The 13,759-nt window shown below is 41.2% G+C and overlaps 1 pseudogene; it reads left to right on the top strand.

Annotated features, from left to right (window-relative positions):
- The first annotated feature begins 10,109 nt into the window (after nt 1-10,109).
- Nucleotides 10,110-11,286, top strand: LOC133767798 (zinc finger CCHC-type and RNA-binding motif-containing protein 1-like; annotated as a pseudogene).
- The last annotated feature ends 2,473 nt before the right edge of the window (nt 11,287-13,759 follow it).

Raw genomic sequence — 13,759 nt, 5'->3', positions numbered from 1 at the left:
TAACTCTACCGGTCAAATAAAAAAAAAAAAAATTCTTTGTGAGACTGTCAAAACGAGAAAAGTTCCACATTATTACACACAAATTAATCCATTTTTTAGGGCTCACATAAGTCCATGTGCTTTCATTGACATTTGATAAATAATGAGACTTTCTTTGAAACTTTTTGTGGAAATCAGATACTGAATTTTATCCATTAACATCTTCCAATTTTTCCCTTGAAATATCGTTTATAGCCATTGTCTATATTCCCATAAAGAGGTGGCTTTTTGTTCTTTATTTGTTAAACTTATTCTGTGAATTATTAAGTCTTGTTACTGAACTGTAAGTTTAAAATGTTAACAAAAACTAAAAAAAAAAAGGAATGAAAGAGGATAAAAGAGGATATATCATTATATTCTTAGAACTGTGGGTGGTGCTGGGGCTCAATAGGCTAATCCTCCACCTGTTGTGCCAGCACCCCGGGTTCTAGTCCCAGTTGGGGTACCGGATTCTGTCCCGGTTGCTCCTCTTCCAGGCCAGCTCTTTGTTGTGGCCCGGGAGGGCAGTGGAGGATGGCCCAAGTCCTTGGGCCCTGCACCCTCATGGGAGACCAGGAAAAGCACCTGGCTCCTGCCTTTGGATCAGTGTGGTGCTAGGGCCGCAGTGGCCATTGAGGGGTGAAGCAATGGAAAAGGAAGACCTTTCTCTCTGTCTCTCTCTCTCACTGTCCACTCTGCCTGTCAAAAAAAATAAATAAACAAAGGTAAATTTAGATTTCTCTCTGCAGTAAGCATATTATTTACTAAATTCTTAAAAAAAAGATTTCATGATTGTCAAAAGGAGATTCATTAGGTTTACACTTCAAAAAGAAATAAAAAATATTTTCCTGCATTAAGTTAGCAAAATGTAAGAGAAATACATGGAGACCATTGAACTAAGAGATGCATATCTTCTTTGGCACTGTCAAAGAAAAGAAAATATTTAGACAGAGTTAAAAATATAAGTACAATTATACATATTTATATTATTTAAATCTTATGTTTTTAAAATGTTTAAAAGGTGTTACAATTTATGTTTTCAAATTCATTTCATTAACATGTTAAAACTCATGTTATATCAATCATGTTTTCCAGAATGCCAACTATTCTTTTATCAGAACTAATAAACAGCAAAGGACTGACTGTGGCATAGACATTTCCCACAAGTCTCTGGACACCCAGGACAACTGGATATTTCTCCAAAATGGCTGGGGAAGATTAGATGATGATATCCAAACAGTATATGATTGCAAAGAAACTCAGCAGCAGCAGGACAGTCTGGGTGGCTGTCCAGAGTAGCAAGTAGCATCATTATGTGGAGAAAAGCCCAGTGGCAGGTGCTCACAGCATTGGGCTTAGGCCTATGATCCTGGTGGATTGTGAAGATGCGGAAGAGAAGGAGGAAGGCATTGGCTAAGATTCCAGTGTCAGCTTGGGAAAAAAATACACATTTTTAATGATAAGGTAAGATGAAATTATGTTCTTCTTTTTAAAACTTTTAAATAAAATATTGAATATCACTGTATTTTATTTTTTAACATCTATTTTATTTTGAAGGCAGAGTTATAGAGTGGCTGAGGCAGAAAGAGAGAGTGTGTGAGAAAGAGAGGACTTCTGTCCATTGGTTCACTTCCTAGATGGCCACAATGGCCAGACCTGTACTGCTCTGAACCAGGAGCTTCCTCTGGGTCTTCCACTTGGTTGCAGGGGCCCACTGTACTGGGCCATCTTCCACTGCTTTCCCATGCCATAGAGGAATGTAGCATCAGAAGTGGAGTAGCAAGGACTCAAACTGGCATCCATATGGGATGCCAGCACTGCAGGCGGCAGCTTTACCCAGTACACCACAGCCTTGACACTCGATTTTGTTCATCTTTTTTTTTTTTTTTGACAGGCAGAGTGGACAGTGAGAGAGAGAGACAGAGAGAAAGGTCTTCCTTTGCCGTTGGTTCACCCTCCAATGGCTGCCGCGGCTGGCGCACTGCGGCCGGTGCACCGCGCTGATCCGATGGCAGGAGCCAGGTGCTTCTCCTGGTCTCCCATGGGGTGCAGGGCCCAATCACTTGGGCCATCCTCCACTGCACTCCCTGGCCACAGCAGAGAGCTGGCCTGGAAAAGGGGCAACCGGGACAGAATCCGGCACCCCAACCGGGACTAGAACCTGGTGTGCTGGCGCCACAAGGCAGAGGATTAGCCTATTGAGCCACGGCGCTGGCCCAATTTTGTTCATCTTAAGAGCAAATAGGAAGCATTTTATATACCTGAAACAAAACAGCAACAAAACCCCAGACCACTTGTCACCAGTGCTCTTACTTTTTGTTGTAAATATCTTCACAAATCATCATTTTTATTTTACCCACTTATTTTTAACAAACCCAGAATATTTTATATAAATCCTTGATCATAAAACTCCTGTACTACTCTACAACAAATGAATCTTTTCATTATATCCAATTTTTAATCCTTTGAAATCCCTTCTATTTGCAGATTTCAAAACATTTTTCAACAAAATGCATTTATTTTTAATTCCTTTTTTCTGTTAAGTTTTTGAGTCTCAGCTGCTTCAATTCTGATCTCCCTGATCATGTACCTGGTAAAGCAGCAGAAAATGGCCCAAGTGCTTGGGCCCCTGCTATCCATTTGGGAGACCCATAGTAAACTTCTGGGTTCTGGTTTTAGATTGGCCCACCTCTGGCCATTGCAGCCATTTGAGGATATAAGCTCACACTCTCTCTCCTCTTCCACCTCTTCCTCCTCCTCTTCCTTCTCCTCCTCTCTTCTCTGTCTCTAACTCTGCCTTACAAAAGTAAATAGAAAAAAAAAGGCCTCCCAACAAGTTTTATTAGCATTTTCATAGGCCAGTCGTCTTACTAAAGGCATGGCCTCATCAACAGAGTTAAATAAGGTGCCTGCTGCCTCATTAACGCAATGAATGAAGTCTGCATAGGGCTCGGAGGGTCCTTGCAAGATTTTTGTAAGACTATGCTGTATCTCTCCGTGTTTTGGCACTACCCTCCATGCTTTAAGCATGATTTCCCTTATTTGAATTAACAGCTCTCTTGGCACCCTGCATTGCCTGTCTTCCATGTCAAAATGTCCCTCTCCCAATAGCATATCCTCATCCCATGCCGGCTGTCCATCCAAGCGATTCTTAGTAGCCTGGGCATGGGCTAACTCCCGATAAGCCGACATCCAGAGGAGAAAATCTCCTCCTCCCAGGACTGCCTTGCAAACGTTTTTCCAGTCATCGGGAATTAGCCCTTGCGTCCCCAGTGTGCCTAAGATGGCGTGAGTGAAATTAGTTTGGGGTCCATATAGATTGACCATCTTTTGAAGTTCTTTAAGGGTGGCAAAATCAACTGGAGTCCAGCCCCTGTTTCCCTGTGCATCCTCAGTTACTGGAAAGACCTGGAATGGATTATAATAGGCTCCCCAGTCGGGCTTAGATCTGGTTGTCTGCATGGGTCCGTTTTTTCTCACAATGGCAGGAAATGCCCTCTCTGACTGAGTTGTTGTCTCAACTTCTGATAAATCATCCCCTTCCTCTACCGGTTGGAATCGGGGTGACCTCCCCTTTCCTTAACCTAAAGTTACTGGTTTAAAATCCGAGGCTGATCCTATCGCCAAATAGCAGCCTCGGGCCTTGCCGCCCAGACTCTCATCTGGAGGCTCATATGGAGGAGCTTATGGCAACATGGGATAAAACGGTTGTTTCCCAGACTCCCTTCCATCCAGGTCCCTTGCCTTTTCTTCCTCCTCTTCTCCCTCGCTATCCTTTTGTGACTGTCTGCTCATCTCTTCCATTAGCTCTACTCCTTTATCTAGCAGCTCTGCCACACACTGATCCTCCATGCGTAGGGCTGTGTCTATCAGGAACCACAAATGGAGAATGCCTTCCTCACACTTAGCCTCTCGTAACTCTTGTACTACTTGTCTCCACGCTCTTCCTGACAGTTCTCCTGCTTCAATAAACACTCACAGTGTTTTTCCACTGTTTTAGTAAAGCGTACAATTGCTGCTACTTTCACAGGCATCCCTGTGGGTTTCAGCAGGCGGTTTATTAGCACCCTCATTTTTACCACCAATGGTGCGTTTCCCATTTTTGAGTTTCCGCGGATATCTCCTAGGTTTACCCCTAGACTCCCATCTATAGACGTTTGAAATTTGAATTTTCTTACCTTCTCCCGTCGGTGATTTGCATCCGAGTCACGGCACCAGATGTCAGAGATCAGTGGGTCCCCGACAAGACCGAGATCTGTATAGTAAGCAGAATCCACCATGTTTCATGTGCTTTTCAGCTTTCCTTTATTGCTTCTCTCCTTCCTCCTCTCCCGTTTCTCCCCAAGCATCCCTTTTATATAGTCCACAGCCCAATTACTAAAAATGGGCATGAAAAACAGGATGTGCTTCCTCAAACTATTGTTTCAGTTTGAGTCCTGCATGAAAAACAGGATGTACTTCAGTCCCTTGTTTTTAAGTGAGCCAGGCTACATGCCCTCCAGCTGCAGGGAATGGTTGTCACGAGCGGCCGGCCTGTGGTCCCCCACAAATGGCCATAATTTTGCCAATACAATCAATATGGATGTCATAAACCATGATAGTATTGCTATAAAACAACATTGTGCAGTCATAATCAAGTGTTAAGTGATAAACCAACATTATCATACCATAAAACAACTATTGTGGCATGTTTGTCAACTGTGCTGCCATAAAACTACTATTGTGATATCACAATCTATGTGATGTTATAAACCAGGCAATAATTGTGAAATCATGATCAATATTGATGTCATTAAACACCTCTGAATTATCATAAAATTTTTGATGTTAAAATCAATTGGTTTGTGTGCCGGATTCTGTCCCGGTTGGCCCTCTTCCATTCCAGCTCTCTACTGTGGCCCAGGAAGGCAGTGGAGGATGGCCCACATGCTTGGGCCCTGCACCCCATGGGAAACCAGGAGGAAGCACCTGGCTCCTGGCTTTGGATCAGCACAGCATGCCTGCCATAGTGGCCATTTGGGGGGTGAACCAATGGAAAAAGAAGACCTTTCTCTCTGTCTCTTTCTCTCACTAACTCTGCCTGTCAAAAAAAATCAATTGGTTTGTGATAAACAACCATTCTGATAACATCAAACTACCTTGATGGTGTCATAACCATATTGTGTTGTCATAAAAGCCATTTTGGCTTCATAATCAGTTTTGAAATCATAATCATCATTGCAATATCAAAGTCAATTATGTCATAATACCATTGTGATGCCTTAATAAATTGCAAAATCATAGAACATTGTTGTCATAAACTAATGAGTGAGAGTCCACAGCCATGCCATGACAGGCTTCTCACAAGACAAAGGAACTGGCTAGGCCCAGGATGCTTCCATGAAAATGAAACCTGAAACCAAGCAGTCCTTAGTCTGGCAGGGCCAAGTGGTGGCAACCAGTGAGGTGGGCCATCCTTGGTCCAGCAGGGCAAAGGGAAAGAAGGAATGTGGACATAATATTTCTTTGTCTGGGGACTATAAAACTCTGAGAACAAAGAGAAAGTGGTCTTGGTCTCCCAGCACTGTGATGCACCAGGAGCCAGGCCCCAGCATGTTGGTCCTATAAATAAAGTCCCTTTGTTCTTTGCATTTTGGTGAGTCTCGCAGGTTCTTTCTATCTGGGTGGTCCAGGACACAACAAATGTTGAGATGCCATAACATCATTGTCAAAACCCAACAATTTTCATGTCATAATCAAATGTGAAGCAAAAAAATGTGCACATCATAATCAATTTTGATGAGATAATCATCATTATAGTCAATCGTGATGACAGAAAGACCATTCGATACCATAATCAGTTGTGAAGTCATAAAAACCATTTTGATGTCATAAATTAGTATTTACATGCGATCAATAAAACACTGTCATATAATAAACCAACTGTTTATTGTGAAAACACAAAACAATTTTGACACGATAAACCTAACAGTGACATCATAAAGTGAGCACTGTGATATCATAAACCAACAATTGCTTTTTCTTTGACAGGCAGAGTGGATAGTGTGAGAGAGACAGAAAGGTCTTCCTTTTGCCTTTGGCTCACCCTCCAATGGCTGCCATGGCCGGCACACTGCGGCTGGCACACTGCGCTGATCTGAAGGCAGAAGTCAGGTACTTATCCTGGTCTCCCATGGGGTGTAGGGCTCAAGCACTTGGGCTATCCTCCACTGCACTTCCGGGCCACAGCAGAGAGCTGGCCTGGAAGAGGAGCAACCGGGACAGAATCCAGGGCCCCGACCGGGACTAGAACCCGGTGTTCCAGCACCGCAAGGCAGAGGATTAGCCTACTGAGCCACGGTGCCGGCCACTTGCTTTTTTTTTTTTTAAAGATTTATTTTATTTATTTGAAGGACAGAGTTACAGAGAGAGGTAGAGACAGAAAGAGAATCTTCCATTCACTGGTTCACCCCCATTTGGCCATAACATCCAGAGCTATGCTGATCTTAAGCCAGGAGCCAGGAGTTTCTTCCAGGTCTCCCCAATGGGTGCAGGGGCTCAAGGACTTGGGCCATCTTCTACTGCTTTCCCAGGCCATAGACAGAGAGCTGGATCAGAAGAGGAGCATCCAGGACTAGAACCGGCTCCCATATGGTATGCCAGCACTTCAGGCCAGGGTATTAACCTGCTGTGCCACAGTGCTGGCCCCAACAGTTGCTATTTTAAAATGAATTTTGAGTCCATAAAACCATTACTACTGTAATATCATAATCAATTAGATGTTATCCATTGTGATATCGTAAAATTACCATTGTGGTCTCATAATAAATGATGACGTCGGCTGGTGCCGTGGCTCAATAGGCTAATCCTCTGCCTGCAGCACCAGCACACTGAGTTCTAACCCTGGTCGGGGCACCAGATTCTGTCCCAGTCGCTTCTCTTCCTGTCCAGCTCTCTTCAGTGGCCCGGGAGTGCAGTGGAGGATGGCTCAAGTCCTTGGGTGCTGCAACCTCATGGGAGACCAGGAGAAGCACCTGGCTACTGCCTTTGGATCAGCACAGTGTGCTGGCCACAGCGCACCAGCCGCAGTGGCCATTGGGGAGTGAACCAACGGAAAAGGAAGACCTTTCTCTCTCTCTCTCTCTCACTGTGCACTCTGCCTGTCAAAAAATGATGATGTCATAAATTATCCCTTGTGATGTCATAAAAGAGTATTGTGATGCCACAATTCAATGTATATCATAAAGCCATTGTGATCCATGAACCTGGCATTGTGATATCATAATCAAGTGTGTTGTCACAAAGCACAATTTTGAAGTTATAAAACACAACTGTAATTTTTACAGTTATTTGTGGTGTCAAAAATAATAGCAATGCTATACAATAAAAGTGTGATGTCATCTACTATTGTGACATCATGCTCAATATGGTGTCTAAACCATAATTTTCAGGTCATAAATCTACTCTTGTGATATCATTATCAACTGTGATGTCATAGGAACATTTACAATGTCATAAATTTACCAGTTGGATGTCATAATCTATTGTCATGCCATAAGCTACAATTGTTATATCACCAACAGTGATGTCAGAGACCCATATTGAGATGCATTAAAGCAACTACCATTATATCATAATTCAATCTAAGTGATGTAATAATTAAATGTGAGCTCATTATACCATTATAACATCATAAATCTATTGTCGTGCCTTAAAAATTATAATATAAGCCAACATTAAGATATCATAATAAAACTGTGATGTCAAAAATCTATTGTGAACTCAAAATCTATTGTGGTGTCACAAAACCATTGTGATTCCTTAAACCCACCATTGCCGTGGTATAAAGAAGTGTTATGTAAATATAATCATGGTGTCATAATCAACATGACATCATAATCACTATTGTGATGTCATAAACCAATAATGTGATGCTTCTTATATACCACAATCTCTGTCTTGTAGTAGTTATGTGTGAAGTCAATCAAACTATTGCAATATAAACTACTATTGGGATATCACAAAAAACTAATGCCATAAATCATAATTCTGATGACATAAAACACCATTGCTGTATCACAAATTATCCTTTTTTGTCAGAATAAATTAAGGGACAAAATCTACCATTGTGATGTCATAAATATCATATGAACCACTGTGATGCCTAAATAAAAGTTTTGTCTAAAGATGATGTTACTACCTTATCAAAAGTATATTTATTTTTTGCTAAATGTGCCAGTTAATGATTGATATAACTACATGACACTGTATATAATGTTTCTAAAAATTAGTACCAAAAATATATTTGAAAAATTTCCCTAAACTCTCCAACAGCTTTTTGAAAGAAACTGACAGGTGGACATTGAAGTCACAGTAATTTTTCATGGGATATATTAGTAGCAGGACAAACTGTTCTTCAGGTCAGTTTCTAAGTGTTACCTCTTTGTGGCATTTTCATATTCTTGGTCAGCAGTTATGAATTCTCCTCAGGGAAGATTATGGAAAATCTGATAAGCATAATAGCTCTTGGACTTGTTCTGATATACCCACATAGTTATGCTTTTGTAATATTATCAAGAGCATTCAGTTAAGGGCATTTGTGCAAAGTGTCTTGAAGGAGAAGTAGCACTTTTGCAATCCAGGCAAGAGGAAAAAATGTGGGCCATGTCTTCTTTGAGTTTAGTAGGGTGTATTTGGTGGTCTCCAGTCACTAGTTGTGTATCTCTAAGGCATCATTATGTTTTGAGGTGGTGTTAGAATAACTTCCCAGATTCTTCTGTGACCTACTCTGCTCAATCAGCAGAATGGCAGGAAGGTGAAAGGTCAGCAGGCACCATGTGAACTGGGCCTGAGGTCCTCAAGGCAGAAAGCTCCCACAATCTAAAGGATAATGCATGCTGATAGTCAGATCCTGTGTAGTCTCCTCCTCTGAGTATGATTGGAATATGGGGCTCTCTTTTACTGAATACTGATGGGGTAGTTATGAGAAATGGGATTTCTCAGCCCTGTTATTAAAATAAAAATATTCAGGAAAGCTACTTGAAGAGTTTATTTACTTGAGTATTAGGGGATTCATGAATCAGACAGCATTCAATAATAGAAGATATTCAGTGCCAGTGCCGTGGCTCACTTGGTTAATCCTCTGCCTGCAGCACCAGCATGCCATGTGGGCACTGGGTTCTAGTCCCAGTTGCTCCTCTTCCAGTCCAGCTCTCTGTTGTGGCCTGGGGAAGACAGTGGAGATGGCCCAAGTGCTTGGGCCCCTGCACCCATATGGGAGACCATGAGGAAGCACCTGGCTCCTGGCTTCAGATCAGTGGAATGCTGGCCGTGGTGGCCATTTGGAGGGGTGAACCAATGGAAGGAAGACCTTTCTCTCTGTCTCTCTCTCTCTCACTGTCTATGACTCTACCTGTCAAATTTTAAAAAAAGACATTCAGAGAATTTCTTTAGCAGGCTGAATATGGAGGCAAAATAAAGGCATTATTTGGTTAGATACAGTTTGGTTTTGGCCTAACTGGATGTGATTTACTGGATGGTCCCTATTAGATGCTAATAGTCAAGCTTAAGTTTTATTTCACTGTTTAAATTAGACTTTGGTTTACTTATGGAAGAACCCAAGGTGCTAGAACTCTGAATCTAACAACTTCTACTGTTTGTTGAATTTCATATTTAGTGGAGGTTGATCTTATGATAATAAAGTAATTGAAAGATATATGAGAAAGAAAGAAAGAGGGGTGGTGGGAGTAGAGAGGCATGAAGGAGGATAGGGTTTGAAATATCATTATTCTTTTAAAACTGTATATATCAAATACATGAAATTTGTTCCTTTTAAATAAATTTAAGAAATAAAATAGAGCATTTTGAATATTGTGTGTAGCCCCAGATCTCAGAAAACACGCTTTATAGTTACTATATAAGGAAAGCTTAGTCTTTCCAAACCTTCCCATAAAATTGCAAGTAAAATGTATTATAGAGGAGGCGCGCCGCCGCCGAGGCCCGCGGCCGCGCGGGTCTGTTTGTCGACGCTTGCTCCTGCCCGGCACCCGCCATGCCCGGGTCTAGGCAGAGCTGCGGCGGGAGTCGGGGGTGAGCGGGCCGGGCCAGGGGCTCGCGCGCCGCCGCCCCGTCTGGAGAAATGAGTGGTGGATTGGCCCCCAGTAAAAGCACAGTGTATGTCTCCAACCTGCCCTTCTCCCTGAGGAACAACGACCTGTACAGGATATCTTCCAAGTATGGCAAAGTTGTAAAGGTTACTATAATGAAAGATAAAGATACCAGGAAGAGTAAAGGGGTTGCATTCATTTTGTTTTTGGATAAAGACTGTGCAAAACTGCACCAGGGCGATAAACAACAAGCAGTTATTCGGTAAAGTGATAAAAGCAAGCATTGCTATTGACAACGGAAGAGCAGCTGAATTCATCCGAAGACGGAACTACTTTGATAAATCCAAGTGCTACGAATGTGGGGAAAGTGGACACTTAAGTTATGCCTGTCCTAAAAATATGCTTGGAGAATGGGAACCTCCAAAGAAGAAGGAAAAGAAGAAAAAAAAGAAAGTTCCTGAACTAGAAGAAGAAATTGAGGAAGTAGAAGAAAGTGAAGATGAAGGTGAAGACCCTGCCCTGGACAGCCTCAGCCAGGCCATAGCCTTCCAGCAAGCCAAAATTGAAGAAGAACAAAGAAAATGAAGACCCAGTCCAGGGGGTCCCTCCACATCCAATGACTCAAGACGGCCGAGGATAAAGAAAAGCACCTATTTCAGTGATGAGGAAGAGCTCAGTGACTGAAATGGCATTTACTGTGTAAATGTCCCTGAGATAGAAAAGCCCGGGAGCACACAGTTCAGCTGAGGGCCATGGTTACTTTTAGAATCTGAAATAAAAACACTTAATACCAAGCAGTTTTTTACTAGAAAGTAGTTCATAGGAAATTTAAAAGTAAATAGAAAGTATTATGTTTCTCTCTTGCCTTAGCACAGTACAGTTTGAGCATCCCTAATCTGAACTCCTGAACACTGCACAGTCTGAAGCCTTGTCAGTGCCAACACAGTGTCTCAAGTAGGACATCATGACAGAGTTGTTACACATCCTGTGTCCTGCTACCTTCAGGCTGTGTGCATAAAGCTTGACAAAACCTAAATGAAGGTCATATTTAGGCTTGGTCCCTTCCCATCCCTGTGACATCTCCTTAAGCTTGTGCGACTACTAGGAAATCCAGAAAAACCCAAAATCCAAAATACTTCTGGTCCCAAGTATTTCAGATAAGAGATACACAACCTATACTAAAAATCAGAAGTTGTTAGTACTAATCTGAAAAGAGCTAATTTTAATAAAAATAAGAAAGTATTATAATGCTGTTGTCATCCCATGAGAAAAAGGTATTAAAATGATTTATTTGAGATGTTCATTACAAAACTTTACTTGTGTTTGATTGGTTTACATGGCTTTCAAAACTTAGTCTTCAAAACAAATGCTTCATAAAATGTTAATAAACTTTTTCAAAAGAATTTTGTCTGTAAATAGAGGTGTTTCATCATTTTTTTAATGTATTTATTTGAAAGGCAGAGTTACAGAGGAAGAGGCAGAGACATCTTCCATCTGCTGGTTCACTCCCCAAATGGCCACAACCCACTTCTTTCCTGTCTCCCATATGGGTGCAGGGACCCAAGGACTTGGGCCATCCTCTGTTGCTTTCCTAGGCCGTTAGCAGGGAACTGGAGCAGAAGTGGAGCAGCCAGGACTCAAGCTGGCACCCATTAGGGATACTGGCATGACAGGTGCTAGCCTTGCCCACTACACCACACACTAGCCCTGTCATCTTATTTCTTTTTTCTTTATCTCAATCTGGATAGGTGGTAAATACCTATATAAAAGTAAAGTAGCTGTAAAAGGTTTGTCACCAGTTTTTTGAGGACTGACAACGGTAGAAAGATCCCAGCTGAGCAATTTGGATTTCACTAACCTCCAAGCGTCTTCAAGTTCCCCATCCTGTCAGACTCCTCAATAATGTATTTGACCTCAAAAAGAAAAGCGTGTCATCAAAGCAGTTACTCCTGCATGCTTGTTTAGCACCAGACTGTACTGTCTGAGAGCAGCTACTTGCAAACTCCCTCGCTGTGTCTTAGGATATGTATGATATACTGCTAAGTGAAGTACTTACTTCTGTCACTTAATTTGTAAAGGGGAGGGGAGAATTTTCAATCTCATGGACTCCTTGCAACTTCACTTAATCCTGTTGTGACCATGTGGATACATTGGGGCCAGCGCTGTGGCATAGCAGGCTAAGCCACTACCTACAATGCCAGTGACCCATTTGGATGCCAGTTCAAGTCTCAGCTGCTCCCTGCAAGTGTGCCTGGGAAACCAGCAGAGCACCCACATGAGAGACCCAGAAGAATCTCTCAGCTCCTGTCTTCAATCCGGCCCGGCCCCTGCTGTTGCGGCCATCTGGGAAGTGGACCAGCAAATGGAAGACTTCTCTCTCTAACACTGTCTTTCAAATAAATAAATATATCTTTTTAAAAAATATTTGTTAAATTCCTATTTTTGGTGGTTTTATAACTAAATAATTTTAATTTCATGTGTTATATTTATGTCTGAAGCTTTCCTATACATATACTGCTGTAGGTGGTTATATGGCTGTATATTTTGTGTGGTTTTGTACTATGTGAATGCTTTGTAAGAACACTGATGTATTTTTCAATTACTAAAAGCAGTAAAAATATTTCCACATTGAAAACTAAAAAAAATGTATTATAAAGTAGCATCATGAAATTATTCAAAATTGAGTTTTCTACATTTTTCTCTTTCTGTGGTGAACTTTTAAAATGTTGTACATATTATTTATATTTGTTTTCTAAATTAAATTCATTTTCTTGCCTATGTTTATACTTGTATATGTGTATTTTTTTAAAGAAGCATCTCTTTACATTTTATACATTTCAATACTCATACTCTGTGTAAGACCCCTCCTGCCATGCTTTTTTTCCTTGTTCTGCTTTCATACCAAATGGCTTTAAAATAAGGATTCAAATATGATTTCTCCTGATTATGGACTATTTTAGCTCCTAAATATCAGACATTCCAAAGTACATATCTGTCTGTATTTGGATCATTTCAATTACTATAATGTCCCCTACTACTTGAAATGGCAGATTATTTTGTTGACATACCAGATTTTCTTATTCATTCAAATGTTAGGACAAACCTCTAAGTTCATGATTTGGATATTGTGCATAATGCTACAATAAATATAAACATACTGATTTCAGTCCCCTGGGATATATACCCAGAGAAAGAATTGCTAGATCATGTGACCCTATGGTTTGATAATGTAACTGAGAGTTTATGTAGTGGATACTGTGTTGATACTGGTTGATAGTGCTGTAGTGAAATCTTTTGGAGGTAGATCATAGTGTTCGGTCATTAGGCTTTTGGGTAGCACCTACTTTGGAAAAGATTATTGCCTATCTCTTACAGTGAGTTCTTACTAGAGCATATATTATAAAGTGAGGTAGCCCCACATGATTGGCATCCTTGGCATAGAGTCACTCCCCTTTTTTCTATCAAGTTGCAACACAGCAAGGGGAGTCATCATAAGGAGATAACTTGATGATGCTATGAAAACTATATATATACACACACATAAATTGCTTAGGCAGAAACTAGGATACATCCAAATCATGTAGGGATGGACTATTGTATATTGAATCATAGTAAAGGTTTGTGTCATAGCTGATTACCAAATACTTCCATTCCTT

This window comes from Lepus europaeus, chromosome 10 (assembly GCF_033115175.1).
Source record: "Lepus europaeus isolate LE1 chromosome 10, mLepTim1.pri, whole genome shotgun sequence".
Lineage (NCBI taxonomy): Eukaryota > Metazoa > Chordata > Mammalia > Lagomorpha > Leporidae > Lepus > Lepus europaeus.
The sequence above is the reverse complement of the archived record's forward strand: the minus strand, read 5'-3'. Positions and strand labels throughout refer to the sequence as shown.